This window comes from Phyllobates terribilis, unplaced genomic scaffold, assembly GCF_046119375.1.
Source record: "Phyllobates terribilis strain yellow unplaced genomic scaffold, ASM4611937v1 Scaffold_3__8_contigs__length_932513732, whole genome shotgun sequence".
Taxonomy (NCBI): Eukaryota; Metazoa; Chordata; class Amphibia; order Anura; family Dendrobatidae; genus Phyllobates; species Phyllobates terribilis.
This window is the reverse complement of record NW_027362763.1, coordinates 304,459,362-304,476,924: the sequence shown is the minus strand read 5'-3', so window position 1 is coordinate 304,476,924 and position 17,563 is coordinate 304,459,362. Positions and strand designations below refer to the sequence as shown.

General features: G+C 45.7%; 1 protein-coding gene across 2 annotated transcripts in view; it reads right to left on the bottom strand.

Annotated features, from left to right (window-relative positions):
- The window catches only part of KCNMB2 (potassium calcium-activated channel subfamily M regulatory beta subunit 2), a 1,341,694-nt gene that overhangs the window by 599,361 nt on the left and 724,770 nt on the right, over positions 1–17,563 (bottom strand). The window contains exon 2 of one of the 2 annotated variants that reach the window (XM_073674936.1): positions 2,660–2,835. The gene's annotated coding sequence lies outside the window, so the exon portion shown is untranslated. Of the gene's footprint in view, positions 1–2,659; positions 3,607–17,563 lie in introns of those variants that run through there. The other variant, XM_073674935.1, reaches the window with a different exon arrangement.

Below are 17,563 nucleotides of genomic sequence, written 5' to 3'. Positions count from 1 at the left end.
CGTGACAGCTGCATGTATTTCTATTCAGCTGTCATGCTCGGGTCAAGAGTGCCCGCCGGCCAGTTCATTGCACTGCGTTCCGATCTCGCTCCAATTTATATGGCCGTCTGACTCTACCCTAATTTAGACAAAATCCCTTTTGCTCAGATAAAACATCACAAATAATGTCCTTTTCACTGCTGTTACTGAATTGACAATATTTTATTTATTAACTATTATTTTTATAAATCCATTATTTATTAATCATATTACTCCATTATGACATCAAATTGGTTCTAAACTTTGGAGAAACTGTAGCCAACTACAAGAACGCAGGTATTACCATATATTTGTAATATAATGAGATTGAAGTGATATGTTTATTTGTTTTATGCTTGAGGCCAAATTGCTTTCTAATTATATTGCATCAGTATACAGTACGAAGCTAGTAATGACATGCTTAGGTAAATATATATATACTGTTTGCTTGGCGCGATCCACAAGAATAGTGTTTGAGGACCAAGTTATATATTGAAAATGAGAACCCAAAATGTGTTTTGTTATTCAAACTGCAGTTTAAAAATTATTAATTTGCAGGTGCAATAAACCCTAAATAAATGTTCAGCTTGCTAAATCCATTGATATGATGCAACTAATTTTCATTTGGTGATTTATGTTATTTATGTAGGACATATTCTGCCTATAGAAGGGGAATAATACATAATACATAAGGCGCAGGCGTACTACATTATTGCCGTAGCGTGCAATGTTGCTAATGTTGCAGCTGTACATACGTCTTTATGAACAAAGATTAAGGCTATGATCCCACATGTTGTGTTTTTTTTCCGTCACAAATCTGGAGCAAAACTGATCTCTGGCAGGAAATCAACTGCGTCAAAAACGCAAGTTTTGCTGCGTTTTTGATGCATTTTTTGTGCGTTTTTCCAGCGTCTTTTCACTGTTCTTCTGTCTCTATTTATGCATGTACATAAAGTTCTGTGAAAAAAAAGAAACCCGTTCTATTTTGCGATCAAAAATGCTGAAAAAACGATGATGCAAATTTTGCAGCATTTTTTCCAGCGTTTTTTTTACCACCCATTACTTTCTATGGGTGAAAAAACGCTGAAAAAATGCTGAAGGAAGTGACATGGTCAATTTTCCAAAAACCCAACCAAGGCACAAAATACGCAACCAAAAAAAAAACATGATGTGTAAACAGGGAATTCTGGTTTCTCATAGACTTTGCTGGTACTGCAAAATGCAGCTGAAAATTTGCATAAAAATCGGCAGCAAAATACGCTGAAAAACCCAACTTGTGTGAACATAACCTAACAGAAATGAGCCATACCATTGAAGAGCAATTTATAACTATATAACAAATAGAACCCAAATTTACCCCAAAACTGACAATGTTATATGTATTTTAAGTTCATTGGAAATCACTGATAATAGACATTGTACTTCATTAATTAAAGAGGTCTATGGGTCTTCATGGTAACTCCATACATAAAGGGGTTGTCCGGTCTAAAACTACAAGTCTGCAGTCACTATGTGAGTATTCTCCGGTTCTGGCGCCAGGAGAGGAGGGGGCGTAATCGCAAATATGCGATTTGCATACATGTGGTCACATACAGACTAGACTATATCCAGCCTCGCTCAATACAGTGTAGTTGGAATGTGGACGGAAGTATGCAAATCGCAAATATGACCGCTCGCTCCCAGTAACAGCATGGGAGAATCTTAACAGTGCACAGTGTGCTCGATGTAAGCATTCACAAGTCTGCAGTCATGTACAGTGATTGCAGACTTGTAGTTGTAGACTGGACAACCCCATTAAAGATAGTAGGTTATCCCCTGTACACAGGGTAGAGGATAATTTACATAGTGCTGGGAGCCCCAATAATCAAAAGAAAGGGCTCTGAAATCTGAGATCTGTGCTCTGTGGCTGTCTTTAATGGAGTGGAGGTACTCATGTGCGGCCTGCACTCAATCCTTGTCTATAGGACTGTCGGAATAGCCAAGCGCTGTCAAGCATGCGCACCTCTACTCCACTCAACACGGGACTCTGCAGAGCTCCATTCCCCGGTTCCAGAGCTTTGTTCTCTGGATTGCTGTGGGTCCCATCAGCTAGACCCCCAGTGATTTGTAAGTTACCCTCTATCCTGTGAATAGGGATGACTTACTACCTTGGGTTTAACCCTTTAGTAGTCTGGGACCATGGCTTAACAGACTTTGCTCTAATGCAGCCCAGGCAGCTGCATTCAATAATAGCAGACACAAGCTTCGCCATCATTTACGCCTTCAAAAAGAACATTCATTGTAATGGCATTGTTCCTATTTTATTAAGTTGTATGATCAGCTGCCATGTTTTTAGCAACTTAGCAAGCAGAATAAGCATCTAAACATGGAGACACTGCAGAAGTCTACTCCTACTTTGTGAGTAGCAAATGACATTGCTGTAGAAGAGCACAATACTACGGGTCATGTTTTTTATCTAAAGTTTAATTAACAATTACATACAATAAATAATTGAAAAAAAATTGCTAAGAATGATAATATCCTTATATTAAATTTCTAGATATTCAACGGTCATTTTACTCTCTGACCATACAGAACATGATACACACAAGCTAAGATAGAAATGATTACACAATTAGTAAAGAAAAGTGCAGCAGCCTACCTTTATTTTACAATGCCCTGATCTCCGCATGTTTGAAAGCTTCTGTGCTTCTATTGTCAACGATCTCTGAATCTCTTTTGTAGGCTGCCTTGTAAATCTGCTCCATGGAAAGAACAATTCCCCTCATCCGAAGAAGACTTATAGTAGTTTTGTGTTGAATAAGTAACTTTTGTATCCTGTCAGAAAAATGTGAGCGTCATCAGACGATATACAATATTAATGTCCTCAGCACTGTCACCGTGTCAATTCACAGATACAACATAGTTAAAGGAGCAGGCTCCGAATTCTAAAGGCAAATGTATCACAGTAAAAAAAAAAAAATCCCACACTTCTTTCTCCAAAGGTCCTAGCAAACAAAGAAGTGCCTGAAAAACGCAGGACTTAGGTTACCGAGTGGAGACCTAGTCCAGAGAGCCATAGGGAAATCCGACGTGTTCAGGAGATCCTTGACTTAAACAAAAATCCCACACACTGCAGCAAAGAGAAAAGGAGGCATTTCACACCCTTCCTAGCCTCTGCATCATATTGTTCACATCTATGTTAAACATCAATAATCTCATTTTCCACCTATGTGTGCTCCAGCTAGACTATTATGTCCTTGGATTGCATTTGTTCTCGCACAGCCAAGTTCGATCCAAGGAAATCTCTCATTGCTACAATCTCTTTCTTCTTTCCTAATAGAGAAGCAAGGTTCTTCTTTCAGCCCCTTTCCCACGAAAGAAACAAACAAGCCTTCCAGACGCAAATAAGGTTGGAGTGGTATTTGTCAGCAGAAAGCCATGCCTGGAACAGCCTTATCCGGTGTGAAAAATGTGAGCTTCTTTGAATTAGGGGAGATACAGAATGTGTAGCTCTGGTACCAGTCCGTCTCTCTGATTCATCAGGGAGTCTCCTTGGTAACTAGCTGTTCCTCTCTGATGACTCCTATTATATCAAAGCTCTCTCAATTTAAAGGTAAAAGAGTCTGTCGAGAAACAAGCCAGAATATGGACTCTCTACAGAGGTAGGTTGGTTTCTTGTAAACATCTGGATATTATGAGCTGTTAACATAAAAGACTCTCAGACATACATGTTCTGCAAAAAAAAAACAAAAAAACAGTGTCTGAATATATAATGTATTCTCCTGAAACCTATTATTCATTTCTCCTTTGTTATAACATGTACATTATAACACTCAATTTCAGAAAAAAACATAGGATGCATTTAGCATCTGCAACAATATAAGCATTTATCTATCGTGCTTTTATACAGGTTATCAAAACTTATGTCAGGGATTTTCTCCGAAATCCCTGCATACCCCATATAAAGACCACTCTACTGACTGCTAATCATAAAGCTAGAGACCAAGCAGACAGCAGGGGGTGTACTACTGCCTGTCACATGTGACCCCTGCAAAACAAGAGGATATATTTATATAAGCAGGATGGCAAGGGTCGGGGTAAGTGGACATAAGTCTGCTGTCTTTACAGATGTGTCCATCCTTACCTTTTCTCAAATTTGGTTACAGATTTCAATTTTTCACAGATTTCTCACATATTTGTTACATTGAACTAATTTAATACAATATTGTGATATGCCAGCAAAACCCTCGACAGGCTGTAAGTCATCACAACCATTACACATAGAAACATATAGCACATACATATCTCGTGACATAATATCGCCAGTCCAGAGCACTGTGAACCGCCTACTATATGCATGATTCCCAGAGACTCTGGCTATTAAAAGACCCCACATTGTCTTTAGTGAATCGCGCTACAACACATTGCAGAGCCGACAAATCAGAACAGGCGCTAGTGATGCTGCAGGTAAAGGAGGTTTGCAGTGCTCTGGACAAGTGATCACAGACTACCTATATTGAGGCAGAACCTGGGATCCGCAAATTTTTTAAAATCAACTCTATATATATTAGAAGCTTTTGTCAACTTCTGCTCAGTAGGATCTATACACTACAGTGGCTTGTGAAGGTATTGGCTTTTTACCTATTTATGTGCTTATGTATTCACTCATTTTGCTATGAAGTCCCTACAAATTTCTGGTGCAAGCAATTACCTTCATAAGTTACATGCTTAGTGAAAAGAAGAAAAGAAGTCCACCTGTGTGCAATCTAAGTATCACATGGTCTGTCAGCATAGACATACCTTTTCTGAAAGGCCACAGAGGCTGCAACACCATTAAGCAAGAGGCACCGTTAAGCAAACAACACCATGAAGACCAAGGAGATCTCCAAAAATATCCCAATCTCGGATGATCCCAGGAACACCATCAAATCCGTTATCATTAAATGGAAAGAACATGGTACGACAACAAACCTGCCAAGAGTGGATCACCCACCAAAACTCTCAGCCCGGGCAAGAAGGGCATTAATCAGAGACGCAGCACAGAGACCAATGGTCACCCTGAAGGAGCTGCAGAGTTCCCAAGAAGAGGTGGGAGTATCTGTCCATGTGACCACAATAAGTCATACACTCCATAGAGGTGGTCTTTTTGGAAGAGTGGGCAGAAAAACAGCCTTTCCTTACACACAAAAATTGTAAGGCTCATTTTAAGTTTTCAAAAGACATGTGGGAGACTTCCCAAATGTATGGAGGAAGGTGCTGTGTTCAGATGAGACCAAAATTGAACTTTTTGGCCACCAAGGTAAACGCTATGTCTGGCACCAAACCCACACAGTTCACCTCAAGAACACCATTCCCACAGTGAAACATGGTGGTGGCAGTATCATGCTGTGGGGATGTTTTTTTTGCAGCAGGGACAGGGAAAATGGCCCAAGTCGAGGGGAAGGTGGATAGTAAAATACAGAGATATTCTTGACCAAATCCTGTTTCAGTTTGTCAGTGATTTGAGACTGGGATGGAGGTTCACCTTCCAACAAGACAATGATCCAAAGCATACTGCTAAAGCAACACTCAAGTTTTTTAATGGGAAACGTGTACATTTTTTGGAGTGGCCTAGTCAAAGCCTAGACCTTAATCCAATTAAAAATCTGTGGTCAGACTTGAAGATTACTGTTCACCAGAGGAAACCATATAACTTAAAGAAACTAGAGCAGTTTTGCCTTGAGGAATAGGCAAAAATCCCAGTGGCAAGATGTGGAAAGTTCATAGAGACTTATCCAAAACGACTTGCAGCTGTAATTGCTGCAAAAGGAGGCTCTACAAAGTACTGACTTTAGGGGGGGTGAATAGTTATGCACACTGAAGTTTTCACTTATTCTGTCCTATTTGTTGTTTGCTTCACAATAAAGATAAAACCAAATGTTCACAGTTGAAGGCATGTTCTTTACATGAACTGATGCAAAACCTCAAAAAAGCCAATGAAATTCCAGGTTGTGAGGTAGCAAAACACGAAAAATGCCATGGGGGGGGCGGGGGGGGTGTGTGAATACTTTTGCAAGCCACTGTATATTCAGTCTACCGGACTTCCCTTGTCTGAATAGGGTTGGGGAGCAGAGAGGATCAGTGAGGAAAAGTCCTGCACAAAAAATGTTTGACTACAGTGTGCAGAACATGCTCATCAGTAGTTGATAAGAACTTTCAAACTACCATGAACTAGACATTAAGACAGTGTGGAGCAAAATAATAATGCCTGGGAGCAAAATGAAGTAATCACGTACAGTACAAAAAATCATAACTTTGCAATACCTGGAGGGTAATTAAATAAAATAAGTGTAATTTAATGATGTATATGCTTACAACTATTAACCCCTTTCTAGCCCATGACGTACTAATACATATCTGCGCCCTGGGACTTAAGAGCCTGATACGTATTAGTACGTCTCAGTGATCTCGCCCGCATACAGGCTGTGCGGGCGAGATTGCCGCCGGTATCAGCTGATTGTCACAGCTGACACCCAGTGCTATGTGCAGGGAGTGGTCCCGCACATTAACCCTCAAAATGCTGCGATCGAATTCGATAGTGTCACATGTCATTTGAGCACCCGCGATACTTGGTGCATACCTGAGTACCCGATGCAAACTCAAGTAGCAAGCACTTGCACTCAAGACTGATAACAACTTATTCAATATGATGACCTAATGTTATTAAATTCTGTGTTGTACCCTGGGTTCAAAATGTTCACTATACCCCTTGATAAAATCCTTGAGGGGTGGTTTCCAAAATGGAGTCACCTGCGGGGGGGTTTCCACTGTTTAGGCACATCAGGGGCTCCCCAAACGCAACATGGCGTCAGCTAATTATTCCAGCATATTTTACATTCAAAAAGTCAAATGACGCTCCTTCCCTTCCGAACCCTGCCGTGTGCCCAAGCAGTTGTTTTCCCCCACATATGGGGTATCGGGCTTACTCATGAGAAATTGCACAACAAATTGCATGGTGCAATTTCTCCTGTTGCCCTTATGAAAATGCAAAATTGGAGGCTGAAAAACATTTTTGTTGGAAAAATGTGAAAATTTTATTTTTACGGCTCCATGTTATAAACGTCTGTGAAGCACCTGGGGGTTCAGGGTACTCCCCATACATCTAGATAAGTTCCCTGAGGGGTCTAGTTTCCAAAATGGTGTCAATTGTGGGAGGTTTCCACTGTTTAGGCACATCACGGGCTCCCCAAACGTATCATGGCGTCTACTAATTATTCAAGTAAATTTTACATTCAAAAAGTCAAATGATGCTCCTTCGCTTCCGAACCCTGCCGTGCGCCCAAACAGTGATTTTCCCCCACATATGGGGCATCATCGTGCTCAGGAGGAATTGCACAACAAATTGCATGGTGCAATTTTTCCTGATACCCTTATGAAAAGGCAAAATTGAAGGCTGAAAAACATTTTTGTTGGAAAAATGTGAAAATTTTATTTTTACGGCTCCATGTTATAATCGTCTGTGAAGCACCTGGGGGTTCAGGGTGCTCAACACACATCTAGATAAGTTCCCTGAGGGGTCTAGTTTCCAAAATGGTGTCACTTGTGGGAGGTTTCCACTGTTTAGGCACATCAGGGGCTCTCCAAATGCAGCATGGTGTTCGCTAATTATTTAAGCAAATTTTACATTCAAAAAGTCAAATGGTGCTTCTTCCCTTCCGAACCCTGCCGTGTGCCCAAACAGTGGTTTTCCTTCACATATGAGGTATCAGCATGCTCAGGAACAATTACACAACAAATTTTGTTGTTCATGTTTTAATTATATCCTTGCGAAAATAAAAAAAATGGGGTCTAAATTAACATTTTTGTGAAAAAAAATAAATGTTCATTTTTTTCTTCCACATTCCAAAATTTACTGTGAAGCATCTGAAGGGTTAATAAACTTCCTGAATGTGGTTTTGAGCACCTTGAGGGGTACAGTTTTTAGAATGGTGTCACTTTTGGGTATTTTCTGTCATAAAGGCCCCTCAAAGTCACTTCAAATGTGATATGGTCCCTAAAAAATTATTTTTGTAAATTTTGTTGTAAAAATGAGAAATCGCTGGTCAATTTTTAACCCTTATAACTCCCTAACAAAAAAAATTTTGATTCCAAAATTATGCTGATGTAAATCAGACATGTGGGAAATGTTATTTATTAACTATTTTGTGTGAGATATCTCTCTGATTTAAGGGCGTGGAAATTCAAAATTAGAAAATTGCGAAATTTTCAAAATTTTCGTCAAATTTCCATTTTTTCACAAATAAATGCAAGTGATATAGAAGAAATTTTACCACTATCATGAAGTACATTATGTCACGAAAAAATAATCTTAGAATCAGGGGGGATATGTTGAAGCGTTCCAGAGTAATCACCTCATAAAATAACAGTGGTCAGAATTGTAAAAATTGGCCTGGTCATTAACGTGCAAACCACCCTCGGGGTAAAGGGGTTAATATGATTTTCCAACAGTAGAGATGAGCGGATCTTTTGTCATGTTCGACGAATTATCCCCAAAAATTTGATTCATGGAAAATACGTTTGTGCGAATCTCAATACTGGAAAGCTGGTAATTGCTTGTAAAATACACTTGGTTTTGAAGAGAGAGAAGCTCACTGACCATAAGAGCTTACAATTTACAGGAGAGCGAGAAAGAGAATCCCACTAATCATAAGAGCTTACAGTCTACAGTAGAAAGAGAGATAACTCCGCTGACTATAAAAGCTTGCACTCTACAGGCAAGAGAGAGCGAGGGAGAGAGAGAGGAGCATGTTGACCATAAGAACTTACACTCTAGAGGAGAGAGAGACTTACACAGTAATTCTGGAGATGGAAAATGACTCTGCTGTACAAACTCCATTGGGAACCGCTGATCTCTGTTGGTTCAGGTACTGACCACCACTGTACGAGGTATGATAATACGCTAGATGATAATACGCTAGATGATAATACGCTAGATGTCATAGCTGCAAGGCATGATGAAGAAGCCTGCACGGCAATGCAAAAAGACATTTACCCGCTCTCTGATGCTTCAGCAGGTTGGGAAACGGTGGTGGGCAAGGTTTTCTTTTTTGGACCGCAAATCTCAAAACCACAAGAAATCGCAAGAAACCGTGAATTTCAGGAAATTCAAGCTTGATCCTCCACGGATCGATCCACTCATCTCTAGCCAATAATAAATAAAATTAAAACCTATAATTTCTCAGATCATTGTTAGTGGTCTTACTGTCACAGCAGTGGATGGAGTATGAAATAACAATATATAACATCTGTGCCGGTTCCTGTCCCTTTTCGTTACTGCTTTGGCTGCTAAGTGGCCCAGTACCTTTCTTGCAGATGATGCGGGACAGCATCGGTCAAATGGATTGCTTTTGCAGAAGGGCTGCCGTCTAAAGGAACAAACCATAGGCAGGAAGGGTCGCCAAGCAGGGTCAGAGCCAAGAGGTCATGTCAGCTTTCAGAATAATATACTGTAGCTCATTAACATAATATATCATATAATAGGATATTTTATCTCCTCAGCAAATAGAGGTTTAACAATAAGATCTATTTTTATTTTATTATCCCATTAACTGAAAATAGAAGGGACATTTCTTCTTGTGATAAATAAAAATCATTATAATAGAATTCTGGAACAACATTTGGTAATGTTTGGAAAGGCTTTATTTGGGACATGAGTAGATTATAGAAAGGTTATTAGGAATAGCACAAATGATACAATTTTACATTTAGGCTGTGTGCCCACGATGCATTTTTCAAGCGTTTATGCTGCGGAATTTCCGCAGCGGAAACGCTTGGGAAACGCTTGGTAAATCTTCCCCCATGGTCTCCAATGCAATTCCGCACTTTCAATGCTGAGTATTTTTCCGCAGCGTTTATGCTGCGCTCAAAAATCGCAGCATGTCCATTAATTTTGTGGAAGCGCTGCGTTTTCGCCGCCATTGACTTGCATTAGAATGCGCCAATTCCGCAAGACTGCATCTCTACTTGCGTAATTGGCGCATTCTAATGTGCGGATGGTACCCGGGTGTGGAGGACAGGAGACTCTCTTCCACACCCAGGTACCATTAAAAGCTGTAAAAAAAAGAGTAAAATAAAAAATAAAGATTATATTCACCTTCCAATGGCCCCCGGACTTCTTCTCTGTGCTTGCTGACTGATCGCGCAGGACTGAAGGACTTGCGCTGATGTCACAGTCATAAGACAGCAGGTCCTTCAGTGTAACGCAATCTGCCGGCAGTCAGCACAGGAGCGCAGCAAGACTGCAGGGGCCATCGGAAGGTAAGTATAGGTTTATTTTTTTATTTTTAACCATTCTCTCGGATCACACTATATAAATCCATGCCGTTTACATGGATTTATATAGTGTGACCAAGTTGTCAAGCACTTTTCAAGTGATGCTAAAATCGCTTGGAAAGCGCTTGACAACCCACATGCGGAAATGCATGTGAAGAACGCTTCATTTCCGCATGTCCCTGGCAGGAAAAACGCATGTACAATCCGCATGTACAATCCGCATGCGTTTTTTTCTGCCAGGGAGATGCAGAAACGCTCAGGAAAAAATCCTGAGCATTTATGCATCGTGGGCACATAGCCTTAAAGAGTTGTATTAGATTTTTTCTTTTTTTTCTTTTACCAAAAACTGCATTAATCTACCAGAAGGAAGCACCAGAGCGGTTGAACTAAAGCAGCAGAGGAATTTAACAGGTAGATAAATCTTCTTTTATTATTTTAATGTATAGCCACAGTAAGAAAAACAGCAATTGGCTGTTATCATCTGCTCCTTATACATTGAGTGGAGAAGTAGCAGGCCACATGCTTGGTCACGAGTCAATGCAAAGAGCAAAGTGAGGTTTCGGACACCATCTTACATAATGGTAGAGGTTACCTAAGTAATCTAAAGACTTTCTAAGAGGGTTTTTGAGAAAAGATTTCCTAAACTAGACAAATCCATTTTAGGATATTTTACACTGGATGTGAATGTGGCTGTAGCGTCGGCGTCCCTGCCTCCTGCTAGGCAGGGACGCCGTTCCCCTCACCTCTCCGCTCCGTGCCCGGCGTCTTCCTCCCGCTCTGCTGGCAGCGAGCGCTGCTTCCCGGCCTCTGTGCTTAGGGCGCGCGCGCGCTCCCCCTCTCTTAAAGGGGCCGCGCGCGCAGTCCTAAGGAGTCCCCGGCCAATGGCCGGAGGACCTCACCATATATACGGCACCTCCTCCAAAATGGAGGTGCCCGAGCAATGTTGTTGCAAAGCCTTTCAACTCTGCTTCAGCCCTCAGGTCCCGTTACCAGTTACCTGCCAGTCACCTGCCAGATTCCTGCTTGATACCTGCCTGATACCTGCCTGATACCTGCCTGATATCTGCTTACCTGCTTGCTATCCTGTGGTCCGACAGTCTGCCTACCAGCACCTGCCAGTCTGTCTATGGATCAGTCCGCCTGCGGACCAGGAAGTACCTGCCAGATACCTGCCTGCTAGCCTACCTGGAGGCTTAGCCGTCACTTGCTGTGACCACCTGCCTGTCCAGAGACTCTTGCCCGCTCACCTGGGAGCGCTCACCTGCTACCTGCCTGCTAGCCTATCTGGAGGCTCTGCCGTCACTTGCTGTGACCACCTGCCTGTCCAGAGACTCTTGCCCGCTCACCTGGGAGCGCTCACCTGCTACCTGCCTGCTAGCCTATCTGGAGGCTCTGCCGTCACTTGCCGTGACCACCTGCCTGTCCAGAGACTCTTGCCCGCTCACCTGGGAGCGCTCACCTGCTACCTGCCTGCTACCCTACCTGGAGGCTCTGCCGTCACTTGCCGTGGCCACCTGCCTGTCCAGAGACTCTTGCCCGCTCACCTGGGAGCGCTCACCTGCTACCTGCCTGCTAGCCTATCTAGAGACTCTTTCCCTGCTGTCACTTGCCGTGACCACCTGCCCGTCTAGAGACTCTTTCCCTGCTGTCACTTGGCGTGACCATCCGCCTGTCAAGAGACTGTCCCCGTCACTTGCCGTGACCTCCTGCCCTTCTACCCAGAGACTGTCCCTGTCACTTGCCGTGACTACCTGCCCGCCTTCCCTGGAGCCACCCGCTTCCTTACAAGGACTGCCCCTTTGTATAGTTGCTCAGAGGTTCCACCTCCCAGACCCGTTACAGTTTGCATGGGCCATGGAACCCTGTGGCACCCAAGCTCCCTCGCTCTCGGACCTATGCCATGAACTGTCCCGTCAGAGGTCCCAACAGGAGTCCATCCTGAGTCACCTGCGTAGTATTAACTCCCGCCTGGACACACTGACTACATCTTCGGGACCGGCTTCCAGTCGCACGACTCCTACCCCGGCAGCGTTGCTGCCCATCAATTCCATGGCATCTCTTCCCGGTCCCCGCCTCACCGCCCCGCCTCGTTTTGGCGGAGATCCCGGTCAGGCATGGGGCTTCATTAACCTGTGCACTCTGCACTTCGAACTGTTGGCACATCAGTTTTCCACCGACCGAGCCAAAGTAGCCTTCATCATGTCCCATCTCAAGGGGGAAGCGCTGACTTGGCTAAATCCTCTAAGGGAGAGAGGAGACCCCCTGGTGTCCAATCTGCCAGCCTTTCTCTCGGCTTTCCGGAAGGTCTTCGACGAACCAGGACGGAGGACCTCATCCGGCTCATCTCTGCTACGCCTCTGCCAAGGAGGTCTCACCATGAGCCAATATGCCATACGGTTCCGTACCCTTGCTTCGGAGCTTGCCTGGGATAACGACGCCCTGGTGTCCGTCTTCTGGGAGGGTCTGTCCGGCCGTATTAAAGATGAACTCGCCGGTCGGGACATTCCTACCACTCTCGACGACTTAATTACACTTGCCACCCAAATTGACATCCGGTTCCAGGAGCGCACCAAAGAGGTCACCCATGAGAGGAGGTTTCCACGCCTTGCCCCTACCTTCCAGAGACCCGTCACTTCCTCCGTTACTCCTCCGGCGCACTCACCCGAGCCTATGCAGGTCGACCAGACCAAGATGGTCAAGACCCGTCAAGAATTACGCCGTGCCGAGGGGAGCTGCTTCTACTGTGGCAGTAAGGAGCACCGGATCCGTTCCTGCCCGGAGAGGTCGGGAAACACCTGGGTCTAGGATCGCTCAGAGAGGTCACCCTAGACAGAAATAAACCCTCTCCATCTCTAATGCTGTCGGTCTCAGTCATCTGCGGGGAGAACCGTTATTTTGAACTGGCTCAACTTGACTCTGGAGCTGCCGGAAATCTCATCTCTCAGTCCCTGGTAGAGAAATACCGCATTCCCACCAAACCTCTGGCTGTACCCTTATCTGTCGCTGCCGTGGATGGGGGCCTCTTACCACATCCCATCCAACTCATCACCGAATCCATAACTCTGCAGGTGGGAATGCTGCACTCTGAGAGCATCTTCTTCCATGTTCTGCCTGGACTCTCTCACGCCCTCTTGCTAGGCCTACCTTGGCTCCAGAGACACGCACCCGTGCTTGATTGGCAGACCGGAGAAGTTCTTCGCTGGGGACAGGACTGCCAAAAGACTTGTTTATTTCCCGTTCATCCTGCTCGTCCTTCTCCTACCCCAGCCAATCTACCCGGCCTACCGGTTCCCTATTGGTCTTTTGCGGACGTCTTTAATAAAAGAGAAGCAGAGACATTACCCCCTCATAGACCATACGACTGCCCAATTGACCTGATGACCGGCGCTACTCCTCCCCATGGGCGTATTTACCCTCTGTCCGCTGCTGAGACCCAGTCCATGTCTGAATATATTGAGGAGAATCTGGCCCGGGGATTTATCCGGAAATCTACCTCACAGGCGGGAGCAGGCTTCTTCTTCGTCAAAAAGAAGGACAGCTCACTCCGTCCCTGTATAGACTATAGAGGCCTTAACCAGATCACAGTGAAGAATAAATACCCCCTTCCGCTCATTCCTGAATTATTTGACCGTCTGAGGGGGGCTAGAATCTTCACCAAGCTGGACCTCCGTGGGGCATATAATCTGGTCCGTATCCGTCAGGGGGATGAATGGAAGATGGCATTCAACACCCGGGACGGCCACTATGAATATCTTGTAATGCCCTTCGGTCTCAGTAACGCTCCCGCCGTCTTTCAAGAGTTGGTCAATGACATCTTCCGTGACCTTCTCTACTCCTGCGTGGTGGTATACCTGGACGACATCTTGGTCTTCTCTCCGGATCTTCTCACTCACCGGAGGGACGTTCGTCAGGTCCTGCTCAGGCTCAGGCAGAACCACCTCTACGCTAAATATGAGAAGTGCCTCTTTGAGCAGACCTCGCTTCCGTTTCTGGGCTGCATAATCTCTCAGACCGGCCTACAAATGGACCCTGAGAAACTGTCTGCCATCCAGAAGTGGCCCCGACCAGAGGGGTTGAAGGCTATTTAGCGGTACCTGGGCTTCGCCAACTACTACCGCCTCATCATTCCGCACTTCTCTTCCCGGACTGCCCCTATCTCGGCGCTCACCCGTAAGGGCGCTAATCCCAGAGAATGGCCGCCAGAAGCAGAGGAGGCCTTCCTTTCCTTAAAACAAGCTTTTTCCTCCGCCCCTGTGCTGCATCGTCCGGACGGCAATAAACAATTCTTTCTAGAAGTCGACGCTTCCTCCTCCAGAGCCGGAGCAGTACTTACCCAAAAGTCGTCTTCCGGAAGAATGGTAACTTGCGGCTTCTTCTCCAAACTCTTCTCCTCTTCTGAACGCAATTATTCTATAGGAGACCGAGAATTGTTGGCCATTAAGCTGGCACTGGAGAAGTGGCGTTACCTGCTCGAGGGGGCTCTTCACCCGGTAATAATTTACACGGACCACAAGAACTTAGCTTACCTCCAGAGTGCCCAGAGACTTAATCGGCGCCAAGCCCGGTGGTCCTTGTTCTTCGCCCGCTTTAATTTCATTCTTCATTTTCGCCCGGCTGACAAAAACATCAAAGCTGATGCCTTATCCCGATCCTTTTTGGTCTCTGATCTTGAGGAGGAGCCTAAACACATCATCGACCCCGCCAAAGTAATGCAGGTGGCCCCCGTGAATCTAAATCATCTTCCACCCGGTAAGACGTTCGTAACTGTTCCTGATCGTGAGAAGGTTCTACACTGGGGACACTCGTCCAAGCTAGCTGGCCACGCTGGTCAGAAAAAGACCCTCCAGCTTATTACCCGGCATTACTGGAGGCCTACCCTGCAAAAGGACGTAATAGACTTTGTTTCAGCCTGTGTGTCCTGCGCCCGCAACAAGGTTCCGAGACATCTGCCAGCCGGCCGTCTCCTTCCTCTTCCTGTACCTGCTGCCCCGTGGCAGCATATAGCTATGGACTTTATAATGGACCTCCCTGTCTCTGCCGGTTGTACGGTCATATGGGTGGTCGCTGACCGCTTTTCCAAAATGGCTCACTTTATTCCCCTGCCGGGCATCCCGTCTGCATCAGAGTTAGCTAAAGACTTTATCCATCATGTCTTCCATCTTCATGGTCTTCCTCTCCACATCGTATCCGACCGAGGGGTTCAGTTCACCTCTCGTTTTTGGCGAGCCATGTGTAAACTGCTGGGGGTCACCTTGGACTTTTCTTCTGCTTATCACCCACAGTCCAATGGCCAAGTAGAACGGATCAACCAAATTTTAACCAGTTACCTCCGGCACTTTGTTTATGCTCACCATTCCGACTGGGTGGATCTTTTACCGTGGGCCGAATTTTCTTACAATAATCACGAGAGCGAATCTTCCTCTAAATCCCCGTTTTTTGTAGTCTTCGGTCAGCATCCTCGGATCCCGTTTCCCGTCTCCGCCTCGGTGGACAATCCGGCTGCGGAATCTCTCATTAACGAATTTTCCTCCATTTGGGAAAGTACCAGATCCACACTTCTTCAGTCATCCGAGCGGATGAAAAAACAGGCTGACAAGAGACGTCTGGATCCACCACAATTACATCCTGGAGATAAGGTCTGGCTCTCGTCCAAATATGTCCGGCTCAAGATTCCTTCCTACAAGTTAGGGCCTCGGTTCATCGGCCCACTGGAAGTTATCAAACAAATCAACCCGGTGGCCTATAAATTGAAACTCCCGGCCAATTTGCGGATTCCTAACTCCTTCCATGTATCTCTACTCAAACCTGTGATACTTAACTCTTTTTCCAAGTCTACAGGTACGCCTCCTGCTCCGGTTTCCGCTGAAAACGAGTTTGAGGTGGAGAAAATTCTGGCCACCAAAAGGGTAAGAGGAAGGACCTTTTTTCTAGTTGATTGGAAGGGGTTTGGTCCTGAGGAGAGAACATGGGAGCCCCGGGAGAACATCCATGCCCCGCTCATCCTTGATAAATTTCTGTCTGGCCTAAAAAAGGGGGGGGCCTAAAGGGGGGGGTACTGTAGCGTCGGCGTCCCTGCCTCCTGCTAGGCAGGGACGCCGTTCCCCTCACCTCTCTGCTCCATGCCCGGCGTCTTCCTCCCGCTCTGCTGGCAGCGCGCGCTGCTTCCCGGCCTCTGTGCTTAGGGCGCGCGCGCTCCCCCTCTCTTAAAGGGGCTGCGTGCGCCATCCTAAGGAGTCCCCGGCCAATGGCCGGAGGACCTCACCATATATAAGGCACCTCCTCCAAAATGGAGGTGCCCGAGCAATGTTGTTGCAAAGCCTTTCATCTTTGCTTCAGCCCTCAGGTCCCGTTACCAGTTACCTGCCAGTCACCTGCCAGATTCCTGCTTGATACCTGCCTGATACCTGCCTGATACCTGCCTGATACCTGCCTGATATCTGCTTACCTGCTTGCTATCCTGTGGTCCGACAGTCTGCCTACCAGCACCTGCCAGTCTGTCTATGGATCAGTCCGCCTGCGGACCAGGAAGTACCTGCCAGATACCTGCCTGCTAGCCTACCTGGAGGCTTAGCCGTCACTTGCTGTGACCACCTGCCTGTCCAGAGACTCTTACTCGCTCACCTGGGAGCGCTTATCTGCTACTTGCTGCTAGCCTACCTGGAGGCTTAGCCGTCACTTGCTGTGACCACCTGCCTGTCCAGAGACTCTTGCCCGCTCACCTGGGAGCGCTCACCTGCTACCTGCCTGCTAGCCTACCTGGAGGCTCTGCCGTCACTTGCCGTGACCACCTGCCTGTCCAGAGACTCTTGCCCGCTCACCTGGGAGCGCTCACCTGCTACCTGCCTGCTAGCCTATCTAGAGACTCTTTCCCTGCTGTCACTTGCCGTGACCACCTGCCCATCTAGAGACTCTTTCCCTGCTGTCACTTGCCGTGACCATCCACCTGTCAAGAGACTGTCCCCGTCACTTGCCGTGACTTCCTGCCCTTCTACCCAGAGACTGTCTCTGTCACTTGCCGTGACTACCTGCCCGCCTTCCCTGGGAGCCACCCGCTTCCATACAAGGACTGCCCCTTTGTATAGTTGCTCAGAGGTTCCACCTCCCAGACCCGTTACAGTGGCATTGTCAATGTCAATGATAGAGATCCTGTATAGTCTCCCTTCTTGCATTTTCTTATCACCAAAAATATAAGAATAAAATCACACAGTGTGTCTGAATGTGCAAATCATGACCTCTTGTAGTAATCAAACTG